Source organism: Rhinolophus hipposideros, assembly GCF_964194185.1.
Source record: "Rhinolophus hipposideros genome assembly, chromosome: 6".
Taxonomy (NCBI): Eukaryota; Metazoa; Chordata; class Mammalia; order Chiroptera; family Rhinolophidae; genus Rhinolophus; species Rhinolophus hipposideros.
Genome location: NC_138052.1, coordinates 51,792,433 through 51,807,008, shown reverse-complemented (window position 1 = coordinate 51,807,008; position 14,576 = coordinate 51,792,433). Strand labels below are relative to the sequence as shown.

Here is a 14,576-nt window from a genome sequence, read left to right as displayed (position 1 = left end):
CTGAAATCTGCACTCTGACAACCAACAGGCGGTTCTGGGCCAATACATCTCCTATGTTAACGTAAATTATCATCATCATTTTGCATGTGACTAAACTATGGAAAGTCAAAACAAAGAATTAAACCTAAAGTGGGGCCAAGTCTCTGAACTAAAACAAAAGAACGACGAATTGAAGTGTTGGCGGAGTGCATTTCCCTTCAAGTTCACTGTACACACAGAACAGGCCCAACACCCAAAACCGTAATTTCTGGGTGGGCTTTCACCGTTTCCGGAAGACAGATACATTTAGGTTCTTTCCCCAGTCTACACTGACTCTCAATATTAAAATTTAAAAAAGAAAAAAAGAAAAAGCTTTTCTCACTGCCCACCTCCCCAGCTCTACTGGGCAGTGGCAGTGTGTCCCATTAAAAGCACTGCGCAGGCCCACAGCCCTGGGTGACTTTGGCTCATCCTTATGTTCTCACCCTGTTGGAGAGGTTGCCAGGCTGCAGGCCACACCTTCCGCTTCCTCCTGGTCCAGTGGCCACTGCAGGGACCAGCAGACCAGCTCTGCCCCAGGGCTCAGAGAAGCCTGGTCCTTGGAACCAGGAAACAAAGCAGGGGCACAGATGCCCCAACTCTGCACAGGCCGCTGGGAGCAGTATGCATGTGAGTTAAGATATTCAAGAAGTGAGCAGAGTGGGGAAGAAAAACAAGCAGAAAGGTGCAGCAAGTTCAACAGCGAGTGGCGTCTCTTCTTTTTAGGGCATTTTCGACAACATGAAGAATGCACTACTGAGGAGCTTTACAGGCTCTGGGAGGGGGCCTGCTTATGAGCACGAAGCCATGGGTTGGAGACAAGGGCTGCCTTCAGAGTCTGCTTTCCCAGGGGCCACATCTGGGCCCCCATGTCCTACAGTCTCCTTGTCCCCTCCAGGCTGCTGGCTCCCAGCAGAGGCAAACCTTTGCACCCCCAGAGTGAGGGGGTGGTACGGAGATCAAGGCCGGCTGACTCTTTAGGATGGGAACGCCTATCTGCAGTTATGCCTGGGAGACCCCAAAAGTCTGGGAAGTGGGGCCAAGGGGGTCATGCTGGCAGTGGACAACTTGGACTTGTGTCAGGGCCGAGGGGTGAAATGTGCCAACAGTGGAGGTGGGAGCCCACTTCTGCCCTCTGTACCTGTCTGTACACTAACTCCGTGGCATGAAGCATTTGTCACCAGCAGCAGGTGGCAAAAACACAGTGCTTAACTGTACCATAAACTAGGTGAGTTTTCCAAAAGGAACCCAACATGGTATCTTCCCATAGGCATCCGCAAGGCCTGCACCAGACTTCCCTTTACTGGCCTCTTTATACATCGCTCAGCAGGTCTCTAGAAATACTTGTGGGGTTACAGGGCGGTCCCGCTGATGCTCATGAGATTTGCGGACTGACCTGAATTTGGGGGGTCTTAGAAAGGTCCCCATCAAAGTGACTATGCAGGCCTACATGTGTCTGGGCCAGTGGGCATTAACCGGTCCATATGCTGAAACAAAAGCAGGATATCTGAAATGCCCAGGGATCTACGGAATAGCAAAGTAAGAAACAAAAACCGTGAAGCAGGAACAATGAGGGAAAGGTCAAAATGACAGTAACCGGTATCGCCATAATTCATTAGGTTGCAAATGGTCAACACGGAACTCACTCTCAGAGACGCAGGTGCACAGGAGATACCTCAGCCCACGCAGTGGGAGCTGATGTGACTCTCAGGAAGCAGCAGCCCCCCACCACATGTCCCCATCACCACCACCCCCAGTCTGCCAGGATGTCCTTGAGACGGTGACCACAGAGCTGGTTTTCCAGGAATCTTTTGGTGGAGGACAGGGAGCTGGTTTCCAAATTACAAATTTGTGATCACTTTGTTATTTTTAAAAATGTGTGCAACCAGCACATTTTCACACTTAAGACCAATTGATACTAGATACTCACAAAAGAAAAAATATATATCAAGTTTCAGTCACAGCTCTAAGGCAGACGTTCCATTTTTCACCGGGACAAAGAGGGAGACACTGACACGCTCGCGGTGCGTCAGGAGGTGGGCACACGAGACCCGCACGCCCCGTGGCCTGGCGCACCAGCTGTTCCTTCTGCTCCGGCCCACCCTGAGCTGCAGCGAGGCCGGGCTGGGCTTCTGTCCTCCGCCAGCCTGGGCCTCCACACACCTCAGGGCCCACTGAAGATCACGGTGCATGGCTAACACGGTCCTCTCCCACTTTGAGATTGCTGGGGTGCTTGTGTGTCCACGCCGAGGCACATGGCGGTGAAGAGGTCCCACGAAGGTGCCCACAAAGACGGCGTCCACCTTGCGCCATCTCCACGTGGATGCGCTCCAGCACCAGGGTCGTTGGGGCGCCGAATCCTCTGGCTCCCACGCACAAGCAGGTAGTCGTTGGCCCGTGGGGAGGGCAGGGCAGGGCAGAGCTGGTGATGCCCACGGTGGCGGGGCCCCTCGAGTGCAGAACATGATCACCGCTGACCTTGTTTCTGTGTGGATCTTTCTGCCACTCAGTAACTCCGCCTAGAACTGGCTGGGAGTTACAACGTCTGCAACGCGCACAGCCTTTTCTTTGTAAACAAGGAGATCCTGTGGAAGGCAGGCCGAGCTTTCGCCGGTTCACTTGTCACCCATCACCGGATCACACACGTGTACACCAGGCGGCAGTTCTGCTGCTTCAGGTCCCGCATGATGTCCACCACCTCGGCCAGGAAGAACTCGTCCCTTGTGTAACCATGAGCACCGACTCATAATTGGTTCATGTGGTTCAGCTGCAGACCTTCGTACAGCTCATGGAGTTCATCTGAGTTCAGCACTTGGTCCTTCCAGTGTGTGGAGCCTGCGTGTTTTGAAACCTGGACCGAGTGCAGGCGGTCATCTCAAACCCCACAGCCTGCCGCGGGACTGTGGCGGCCCGATTGCTCACGTAGCTGCAGATGACGCAGCTCTGGATGGAGAGCTCCTGGCACTCCTCCTCCACGCGCGCCTGCTGGGGCGGCGCGGGGCCCACGCCGTCCTTGTCAGCGTCTCCCCGCTCGCGGGCCTCGGGCTCTGCTCCCACCCGGCGCCCGGTAGGCGCTCCGCTCAGCATGGCTGAAAATTAAATTTTCAATGTTTAAAAAACAAAAAACATCACTGAAGGGTGGGGTGTCGGTATATTTTTTGTTTCCCAAAAAGGGAAAAAAAGTAATACCAGATCACAGATAACTAATTAAATATGAAGTACTGACTTACACATTTATCTCTGCCACCCTTCAAAAAAAGTAAGTGAAGAAACAGAAAATGTATAAACCCAGACACAAAGAATGGGAGAGAGACCAAAGTAGACCACAGATGTCAACCCATTTTTGTAAGATGGAAAGCCGATGTAGCAGCCTCGAGGAAGCTGAAACCTAAGAACATGGGGAGGACAAAATCAATACATTCGTATCACAGAACTAGGAGTATTCCAAAATTGGAGGAACCAAGTACCACAGAAGGCAGAAGTGAGATAAAGGAATAAAAATACGAGGATTGGTTGAAAGTCTGTATAAACATCAGACAACTGGCCTGCCCCCGATCTGGCAGGAGACAAAGGTTCAGTCTTTGGAGAAACCCAACCAGAAAGCCTCCTGACTCCAGACTCAAGCACAACAGGAGACACCGGGTGGATGGGAATGGGGGTCACAAGGAAAAGAGGAGGTGAAAGGACAGTAAACACACTGACTGAAGAGACCTACAGCACCACTCTCCCTCTCAACTTCCAAACACTAGCAGCCAAATTAAGTCCTTCCTGGATATCTCTTTGCAGAAAAGGCCTACAAATACTGATGGTTTTACTGGGGGTGGAAGTGGGGTGGGATGGGATAGTGCCCAACAAAAATGGCAGCTCACTGTGCAATCAGTCCAAGTGACGCCCACATGTCAAAAGCCCCTCTTCTCCCCATCAGCTTTATAGGGCTTCACTCTGAAATATAAATTATTAGCAGAGATAAATAGATATTTGAGGAAATCCTCAAACATATAGAGCCAACCCCCCACCACACACATACGCATACAAACACACACACACACACACACACACACACAGAGGAATTGGGAGAAAACAGAAAATGCAGAGAGCAGAATACATCAAAGAAAAATTATAATGGCTAGTATTTATTCAGCACTTACTATATGCAAGGTACTTAATTAATAGCTGTATCCTATGCAGTAGGTGTAACATTTTAAGATAACAGGTACAGACAGGGTAAGGAATCTGATCAAGGCAGAGGAAAGAGGAGGGGAGAAGAAGGGAGAGGGTAACAGGGGAAGGAAACAAACAAAGAACTGAGCAAACAGATGACAATGAATGACTCAACAGCAACTCTAAAGGCTAGATGATAACACAAGGTCTTCAAAATTCTACGGAAAAGTCTTACCAACCTAAAATTCTACACATGGCCAAGGTATTAGTCAAGTGTGGAGATAGAATAAAAACAGTATCATTCAAGCAAGGTCTCTAAAATTTTATTTTCCATGTATTCTTTCTCAGTAGGCAAGCTAATGAAGAATACAGGGGACTCAGAAAATAGGGGATCGAACATAAAAGAAAAGCAAAAAGAATTCCTTGGATAATGACGAACACAAGAAAATAGCTCTGAAGCCAGCTCTGAAGCCAGAAAGGAATTGCTCCAACTAAAGTAGAAGGGGGCTTCAAAGGTAGTATTTCCAAGAGAAAAAGAAAAAAAAGGACCTGATGTGTTTGACCTTTGTGAGGAGGAGTGTTACAGTACAAAGAGTTCAAGAGAGAAAAACTACCCAAATGAATTAAATAAAGCAATTATTTACCCAACAGGAAAAAAGCCGTATAGAAAGAATAAATTCATAGTACACTGAACAAAGAAACTGGGATCAATGTTTACATTCTAATTATTATAGTGTAAATACTGAATATTAATTTAACAAAAAAAGAGAACTATTGGGAAGATAGAGAAGGAGAGGAGGAAAGCTGTACTGGTTAATTTCATAGTGGAATTCAATAGGTATATGTAATATTCAAAAATGAAAGGCCAACACAAGCATCTTACCTAAAAATAGAGATAAACACCTCGGGAAATAATATAGCAAAAAGGATTAAAAGTGGTTGTCTCTGGGTATCAGGATTTGGGGTGGGTTAAGAGTGGAACAGTGGACTTTATTTTTGGGGTATTTTTTAGTGCTAAGCCTCTCACACATTGCTGGTAGGAGTGTAAATCAATCAATCCATACACTTTGAAACTGTTTGGTAATATCTACTACTAAGCGTATGCCTACTCTCTCAGCCAACAATTCCACTCCTAGAAATATACCAAAAATAAATAAGGTATATAGTCACTAACATACATGTACAAGGATGTTCATAGCAACTTGATCTATAATAATCAAATATTGGGAACAACTCAATGTCCATTAACATGAGTAGCAAATTTCACTCTAAAATTCCTAACACCAAACCAAAACGGATGTACAATATGTCACCAATTGCTATTATAAGAAAGGAAAAAGTAAATATAAAGGGATTATACATTTTGACTCTAAATTCTTTAGAAGTAACATTCATTGAGAAGTTTTAAATCAGAGAAATATCTAAGAGAAGAGCTGTCCAAGTTCAAAAACATGAAGCAGTCTTATGCTTAAACTGGCGTGTTTGAGGAATAGCAATAGGACCAGTATGACTTGGAGGAGAAAGGAAGTGAGTGGTTAAGAGATGAGATCAGGGAGACAACCAGGAGATCATGCTGGACTTACAGATAATTGTAAGGATTCTGACTGTTGCTTTGAATAAAATGAACCACCACGAGAAGGTGTTGAGCTGAGGATTGCTGGAATCTGACTGACATTTTAAAGGCTTACAAACAGCTCTACAGAAATTAGGTTGTAGAGAGCAGAAGAGTGGAAGCAGGAAAACTAGTTAGGATAATTTTGCAAGAATTGATAATGGCCTCAACCAGAGTAGGAGTGCTAGAGATGGTTAAGAAGTTGGATTCTGGCTATATTTTTAAGGTAGAGCCAAAAGGATTTGCTGATAACTGGATGTGGATATAAGAAAAAGACTCCAAAGATGACTCAGAGTTTCTGACATAAACAACCAGAATGATGGAACTGCCAATTTACCAAAATAGGAAAAAATGTAGGCTGAGCATGTTTTGGTAGGAGGAGGGGGACGCAGGAGTCTTTAGGTGTTCTTCTATAGTTGTCACTTCTGTTAGACTTCTGAAAGGAAATGAATAGCAGACAACTCTGCTCTCTTTTCAAAGGCCTGGAGTTGCTAAGGTACAATATTTAAAAGCAGACAAGCAGGTTCTCTTGAAACTTTGAGAAGCCCAGTCTTGAAGGCCACCCCATCTCTTCTGTGGACACAAGTGACAGAAATATGTACAAATCAATATCATTTATGCCAACACTTTCCTGCAGGTAATATCAAGGTGCTAGAAATGCGTAGAGCTACATATATTATACAGAACAAAAACACAATCAAGGACAGTTTTTATTTTTGGTCATTTCTATCTCCTGCATCTATAGCCCACCAAATGAAAAATCATGGTTAAAATACGAAGCTTCAGAAAGCTCAGACAGCCATCCAACTAGAGCAGTATTATCTTCTGAAAATTTATGTGAAAGAGCCACTGTCAGCAGGAGTCCTTTAAAATCTCAGCAAATATGGCCCAATCTTCAGGAGATTTAAAATGAACACTCAAGTCTTATAATTAATATAAATACAAAAGCAGAATAACATTAGTGAGCAAATCAAACAAAACATCTCAAATATTATGCATATCTAGTTTCTTCAAGTTTTTTCATGGAGAAGTGTACTATATTCCAGAAAGAAATCTCAGGGGGAGAGGGAGAAATCAATGAAATTAAATTTAAAGCCAAAAATCATTTCTTTTACAGAAAACAATAAATATGATTCCTGACAGAGCAAGGTAGAATCTACCTTTAAAATATCAAATATCCTTTGTTTTAATTGCATTACATATTTTAAAAGGGTAGTTAAAAATACTCAATTCAGAAAATGGTAAAAAGAGCTCAACACCAGTTGAATGGAAACATCGCTGGCCAACAACAGGCCTGCCCTAGTCACTACATTTGCACAGGGAAGATGAAGCCTCATTGAGATGTTATCCTTACCATCGTTTAGAGCAACTCACTTTCTGTGGCTGACTTGTAAGCCATATGACTCTTATGACTGGACAAACCATTAGCACAGTCCCAATCCTTAACTGTCAACGGTTAAGTGCCCTGGCAGAACCTGAAGGACCCTAATAGAGTACAGATCTAAGAAGTTGCTTAAATGGATACTGATACTCATAATAATAAATACAAACATACATAAGTTCATATAAAACTAGCAAACTACAACAAAAATTAGCATTATTTAATAGGACCAAAGCTCACTGCTTTAAAAAATTAGATATAGGGCCAGCCCGGTGGCTCAGGCGGTTAGAGTTCCATGCTCCTAACACCAAAGGCTGCCGGTTCGATTCCCACATGGGCCAGTGGGCTCTCAACCACAAGGTAGCCAGTTCAATTCCTCGAGTCCCCCAAGGGATGGTGGGCTGCGCCCCCTTCAACTAAGATTGAACACGGCACCACCTCCTGCAACTAAGATTGAACACGGCACCTGCGCTGAGCTCCCAGATGGCTCAGTTGGTTGGAGCGCGTCCTCTCAACCACAAGGTTGCCGGTTTGACTCCCGCAAGGTATGGTGGGCTCCCTGCAACTAGCAACGGCAACTGGACCTGGAGCTGAGCTGCACCCTCCACAACTAAGACTGAAAAGACAACAACTTGAAGCTGAACGGCACCCTCCACAACTAAGATTGAAAGAACAACAACTTGACTAGGAAAAAAGTCCTGGAAGTACACACTGTTTCTCAATAAAGTCCTGTTCCCCTTGCCCAATAAAATCTTAAAAAAAAAAAAAAGACATTATCTTATTTAAAAAAATTAGATATAACTCCTGTTAAATTCAGGTGTTTGTTTTTTTTTATTGAAAGCCTATAAAGTTACAAATATCAATAAACAAGATGTTTTAGAAAACAATAATAAGAATTCTACTTAAAAAATAGCTATGCAGAAATCATCAGAAACAATTCAATAAGCATAGAAACCTTTAAATAGAGCAAATTTGTTACCAAAAACATGAAATACTATTGCGAGCACATCTGAAGACAGGTCACATCAGAGGATAGAACCTTCGTTAATATAACTCTCACCTGAAAACTACTCCTGGAATATTTCACTCAGTTTTAGATACATCAACATCTGACAGCTGTAGAAAAAAAACCAAGTTCGGAAAGAAAGCAACAAAAAATCATAACCAGAATAGGAAAAAATACAAGTTTCCCTGTTAGAATAAATATAAATAAAAGTTGTAGGGTCAAAATTATGTGAAAGAGTTATAAAATAGGCAAAGGCACAGAAAGAATAATTCTTGTAACCCAAAAAAACCCTAATGCAATACCAGTCATGTGGCTGGCACTCAATGAACAATTTGGGAATAAAGAAAGAAAACTATTTTTCTGAGGTCCTATAATGAATGTTTTAAAGTTTTATTATTTACAGATGAAATAAATATTCCCAACTGAAAAAAATAACAATAACAAAAATATTTTTTTTAATTCTTAGGGTAAGCTAAACAGTAGATGGCAGGGATATAAAATGTATTCACCACTTCATTTTAATAAACTAATGTTAATTCAGTATTGAATCATTTACAAATGAACAGCACTCTCTTCTTTCCTCTTCTTTATTCCAAAAGAAAAATGAACATTTGTCTTACAAGTAAAATACATAACAATACTCTTTAATTGCCCTTAAGCAAGAAAATTAACATTGCTTCCCAATAAAAAAATAAAAATAATTCAAAATTTTCAGGAATTGTCTTTAATAAAAGTTTTTTAAAGATTAGATACTTTATACTGATTCATATTATGAAATTTAAGGGGTTATAAACAAAGCTTCTACATGTATGTAAATCACATTAACAAAGTTATCCAAATTCTAGATAGAAAATAATCCATTTTCAGTCAGACCTCAGGTTTAGTTCTTTAAGAAAAAGCTTTTATTCATTTCATAATTAAATTTGAAATATTTTATATAAGGATTCACTAAAGCCTGTTCTAAAGTATGCAATGCCATTTTCAGGACACAAAATGAAAATGGTTCTGAATTTTAATTCATATCTTGTTTTACCAAGACACAAAGGAATATCTGACAACAACTGAATAATTATTTTCCACCTTACTGAAGAGGCATGTTTTAAAATTAAAAACCATGAACAAATCTATCTACAAAATAATTCATTTTTATATCAAACAGCTACAGACCCTGTAATTGAAATAATGTATCTAAGGTTACAAATGAAAAGTGTTAGGTATCATTCTTGAAGTGACAGATTAAGTACCTAATCCAGTTAAAGTAATAGCCATATTTGTAGTTTAACATAAATTAAGACCTTAATTATATTTGTGACTATTTGAAACAAAATAACAAATTCCTTTGTACCTGGGAATGTAATTTATAGCAAAGCCAAGTTCATTTTCCAAACCAATCTATTTCACATTGCAGAAGTACTCTGGTATAATGGTATAATGTAATTCTTGTTGTAGAATGTTGAAAGAGTAGACTCACTAAAAGCACAGAAAAGGTTTGAAGATAAATGAAGATGCTATTCATTCAAGGGTAATTTCATCTTAGGACTATATGAAAGATGTCTCACTCACACAGGGTAGTGCATGGCCTCAAGTTTAAGTGTGTTTTCAGCTCAAATATAATGCTGCTAGATCGATTATGTTGATACTGTATATCTAATAATGAAGAATTCTAGCCTTTTTCTGTTTAAAATATAGACTGTCATTTTTTTCATCTTATAGCTATAGCTTTGTACTGTTTCACAGCAACAAATTTTAAAATCCTGCTTGCTATTTACTTTTTAAGCAAAAAAGTATACAGTTGATATTCTAACTTGCAATCTCTCAGAACTACAGGTGTGAATTTTTGCTAAGTTAAATATTTACATTAGCAAACAATTACCATATATAACCAACCATTTTTCACTAATTACTAAAATTATTTCACTAATTACTAAAAATGACTAATTACTAAAAATGACAACTCTAATACCACCTAATTCTACACTGAATATACTTCATTTTCACAAATACAATAAGACTAATTTAAATATTTTAATAAACATATCATTTATGTATTGAGGGATTAAGATTAATAATGAGAATTTTTTCATCTGCTACATTCTGTTTGCAATTTAAGTTCACAGTTATATTTTCTAAAGGTCACATATCATGTATTTAAGTCATTCCAGGTATTATAAGCATAAATCAGAAAAATTCTTTAATACTTCTGGTATATAAAAGGTGGTAAGGACAAGACTTTCAATCTGAAGATTTCAAACTCAGTGGTATCAACAAAACTTCTGCAGCCTCCATTATGCTCATTTTAGAATACTGAAAAGGATTTTACAAGTCCCGGTATATAATAAATGTTCACTAAATTCTCTCTACCCCTTAGCTTTCCTTCTCCTGATCCTGATCGTGAAAGTGAATACAAAAGCCTCATTTTGCAGAGGATGATCAAAGTGGGAGGAATGAATAAACTTTAAAAAACTAAAATTTTACACTTTATGAAACTTTATAAAAGTTATAGCAATTTTAAAAATGTTTTCCATAAAATAGTATCCTACTGGTTCTCTATTAAAATATATCTACTGTTATCATCCTACTTATACTTGTATCAGGTTTAACTGAGACAAAAACTGCATACAACCATGAACAACTTGTTTAAAGTAAAAATGTATCCAACCAAACTGAAAATTCAAAATCATTTTCTCCAAAATTCTGCAGGTAAGCTGTGCACTGTAGCCATCAGAATGCCATGACAAGTTTACAGCGGCTATACAGACATTTGATAATCACAGTTGTTTCTTCAATGCAACAACTGGCCTGCAGTCCCAAAGGAGAGAGCTACTCCTCCCTCTGCTCTTCTCCAATCTCTACATTAGGATATTACCATTTAACCGTTAATTAGTATGTCCACCTAAAAAGCATCATTTGCTAAGAGGAAAAAGCAAGGGTCAGCTAACTATCAGCAGATCTGATATGTTAGTGTTCATGGCCATCATTAATGGGGCCTATAAAAATGCTGACTTTTTTTAATGATACAAAATATTCAACGGAAAGAAAATAGTTATTTTCTGTTGTCTTCCCTTTCATTTTTAGAGATAAAGTATTTATTCACAAAGAGTAGGGGAGATGAGAATATTAAATGAATAGGGATATTTCCCTTAATCTGAGCTTGTTATTCTTGAAGTAAAACATTAAGTAAAAAGTAAGATTACTCTTTCATGCAGCATTCTAATGATCATCAGCTTGAGCCACTCTCTAAAAATAAATTCAAACTTTTACGATAGATTAACCCAAATTAAATAAAAAGGAAACAGGCTTCTTTTTAAATTAGTTTCATTTATGTTAAAATAAATCTTTTCTAAAACTCACTAGAAAGTAATATTTTATTATATAGAGACATTAACAAAATATGTACGTAAATCTTTCAAGCCAAAATAGGCACTAATTCAGCATATAATATCGTCTCATGTTTATATTTGTTTCGCTTTTTTCAAAAGAATTTCCCCTTTATTACCAACCTTGAGCTTCACAATAACTCATAATATAGAAGGCTATCTTTATCATATGTCAAAGATCCCAAAACTGAGACACGTTTATCTTTCACATCTTAATGTAATCTATAAATTGTAAGATATAATTTGCTAGGAAATGTCAGAAATGAGTTTTAAATTAATTGTCCACTTATTTTTGGATAAAAATTCAAAAATCTGTATCACTGAACTGAAGTGATATGCAACAAAGTGTTACAAGTGTGGATTCTCAACTCAGACTCCCTGGGTCTGGATTCCAGCTCTGCCAAGTGCTGCTTATATAACTTTGGGCCAAATGCTTAACCCCTCTGCCTCAACTTCCTAATCTATAAAATGGAAATAACAATACCATCTACCTCACAGCATTGCTGTGTGTATTACCTATGATAGCTAAAGTACATATAACAAAACCTGGCACATGGAGTAAGTGCAGTATAAATTTTAGCTACATTATTATTGCTATTTTTACTAACATTATCTGCAGAATAGGGATTATATTATAATATACCTATTTCATATAGTTGCTGTAAGGATTAAATGAGTTAATAAGAATTAAGTGCTCAGCACAGTGATGAGCAGATGGCAGGCACTCAACCAATGCTACTACTGTCTACCTCCAGTTTGTGGGCTCTGACCTTGACTAAAGCTTTTCTCAGCTTCAGTTTCCACATTTTTAAAATTAGGTTAGTATTACTCCCCTATTAGTAGTGTTACGGTAAAGACTGAAGAAGATTCTTTATATAAACGTTCTCAGTAGAGTGCCTTTTACAATGAAAGCATTTAATAAATATTCAATTTAAAACAAATCTCATTCAATATTATTAAAATAATATTTTGTTTAAATTAAAGCATTCAATATTAACATTTTGGGGGTATAGAATGAAAGCATGATTACGAAAATTATTAATACTCACACAAACTCAAATATGTCCCCCCAAAAAATTTTTTAAACTTTTATCTTTTAAGTGTGTTTTACAAGGAACCATTAGCTCCAAATCAAGTTGTTTCAATCTAGTTCCAGGGGGCGCAGCTCACAGGGACCTATGTGGGGATGGAACCTGCAACCTTGCTGCTAAGAGCACCCTCTAACCAACTGAGCTAACCAGCCACCGCCCAACAATTCTTATATCTAACATTTATTTTAACTACTTCAGTGTTTTTAGGCATTATAAAGCTTGCAAGCTTCCATTACTCCTGCTGACGTTGATTATGCATACTTCTGTCTAAGAATCAGGAGAGGAAAAAATAACCAAAATTCATTGCATATTTAGAATATACCAGGTACTTTTCTAAGTGTTTTATATGTATTAACACATCGAATCTTCACAAACCCAATAGGGCAGCTTCTATTACATTTCCATCATCTATTATATCTTACAGATGCGGAAACTGGAAACAAAGTGTTCTGTTTAAGGTATGCTGTATTTGGAACAGAGCCCAGCTGCCCATTTCATTTGTGGAATCTGCTATAAAAGGCAGTATTTGAAGAAAATCAAAATATTTTTTGCAGAAAACTTGTAGAGTTCATATGTGGTTGCTCATACTGTATTTCCACCAGCTACATGTGGCTATTGAGCACTTCAAATGTAACTAGCACAAATTGAGATGTCCTCTAAGTGTAAAATACACATCAAATTTTGAACTTAGTAAAAAAAAAAAAAAAAACCGTAAAGCATCCCATTAATACATTTTGTATTAAAACATGTTAACATGATAACATTTGGATATATTGGGTAAAAATATGTTATTAAAATCAATTTCACCTGTTTCTTTTCACTTTTTTTAATGGGGCAACTACAAAATTTTAAGCTACATATGTGGCCCACATTATATACATTTTATATATATGTGTATGTATGTATGTATATGAAACCAGAGGAACACACAACACTAATACTTCACTATATTCAACATACAAGATTATTTTATGACCAGGCAAACACGTGTAATACCAATACTTTGTAGATGAAGAAAGGAAAGCAAACCTAAGAGGCAATAACAACCATGAGGAAAATAAATTTATTTTCTTTTAAACTGAAATCATAAAGAAAGGTTCCTCTAATCAAAAAAGATCTAACCACTTAGTTCCAGGGGTATAATAAATGCCAAGTCTATGGGGTAAGTAAAATTTAAATTTCTTGATGGCTTAACTGGCAGACTATTAAAATATCTGATGTTTGATGTCTGGTATCGTCTAGAAAATATCTAGCTTATGGATACCTGTCACATTGTTTTAATCAATTTTATACATTTAACTGATTTTTCTAAATGGATACTGGTCCACCATATAGATGAAAATTATTCCATAAAGTTTACATCAGATATCTGGAAGAGTCACATTTATAGTCATGGCTACTATCAGCTGTCAAGCCAAAGAATATTGAAGAAAACCAACAATTTTTAATAAATGCTGGTTAATTTATCATCTAAGTGACATATGTAGGATAACAAAAAAATTGAAAATGGTTAAGAAAAATTCTGCATTTTAAAGGTTCTTTTTCTCTGGTTTTATTTTTAATTGCAATTATGATTTGAGAAGCCATGGTAAGAAAGCAAATTAATAGGAACCATACAAATAGAGTTGCTAAATAAAGTACAGAGATTTTTTTTCTTTCCTTCCAAAGATTATTGAAAACATGCATTTTTTTTTTAATCAGTAATACACTGATACCTTGGTTTATACTGAAAATTAGTTAAACCATCTCTGCAGGGTTTCTCAACATTGGCACTATTTACATTTAGGGCTGGATAATTCTTTATTATGGAGGGATTGTCCTGCGCATTGTAAGATGTTTAACACCAATTGATGCCACCAACACATCTCAACAGGTGTGATAACCAAAAATGTCCAAACACTGTCAAATGTCCACTGTGAGGTAGAAGTCT

The 14,576-nt window shown here is 38.4% G+C and overlaps 1 protein-coding gene and 1 pseudogene across 8 annotated transcripts in view; both read right to left on the bottom strand.

Annotated features, from left to right (window-relative positions):
* Positions 1–14,576, bottom strand: part of MTX2 (metaxin 2) — a 57,766-nt gene that overhangs the window by 17,020 nt on the left and 26,170 nt on the right. Inside the window, exons 5-6 of one of the 7 annotated variants that reach the window (XM_081052332.1) lie at positions 9,524–9,648; positions 8,233–8,288 (exon numbers count right to left, since the gene is read on the bottom strand). The exons of 2 other annotated variants lie outside the window; for them this stretch is intronic. The gene's annotated coding sequence lies outside the window, so the exon portion shown is untranslated. Of the gene's footprint in view, positions 1–1,664; positions 3,108–8,232; positions 8,289–9,523; positions 9,649–14,576 lie in introns of all 7 variants that reach the window. 4 more of the 7 variants (XM_081052336.1, XM_081052333.1, XM_081052335.1 and 1 more) reach the window with 4 other exon arrangements.
* LOC308499252 (pyridoxal kinase-like) lies at positions 1,977–3,105 on the bottom strand (annotated as a pseudogene). The gene has a single exon. The product of its transcript is annotated as a pyridoxal kinase-like (transcript).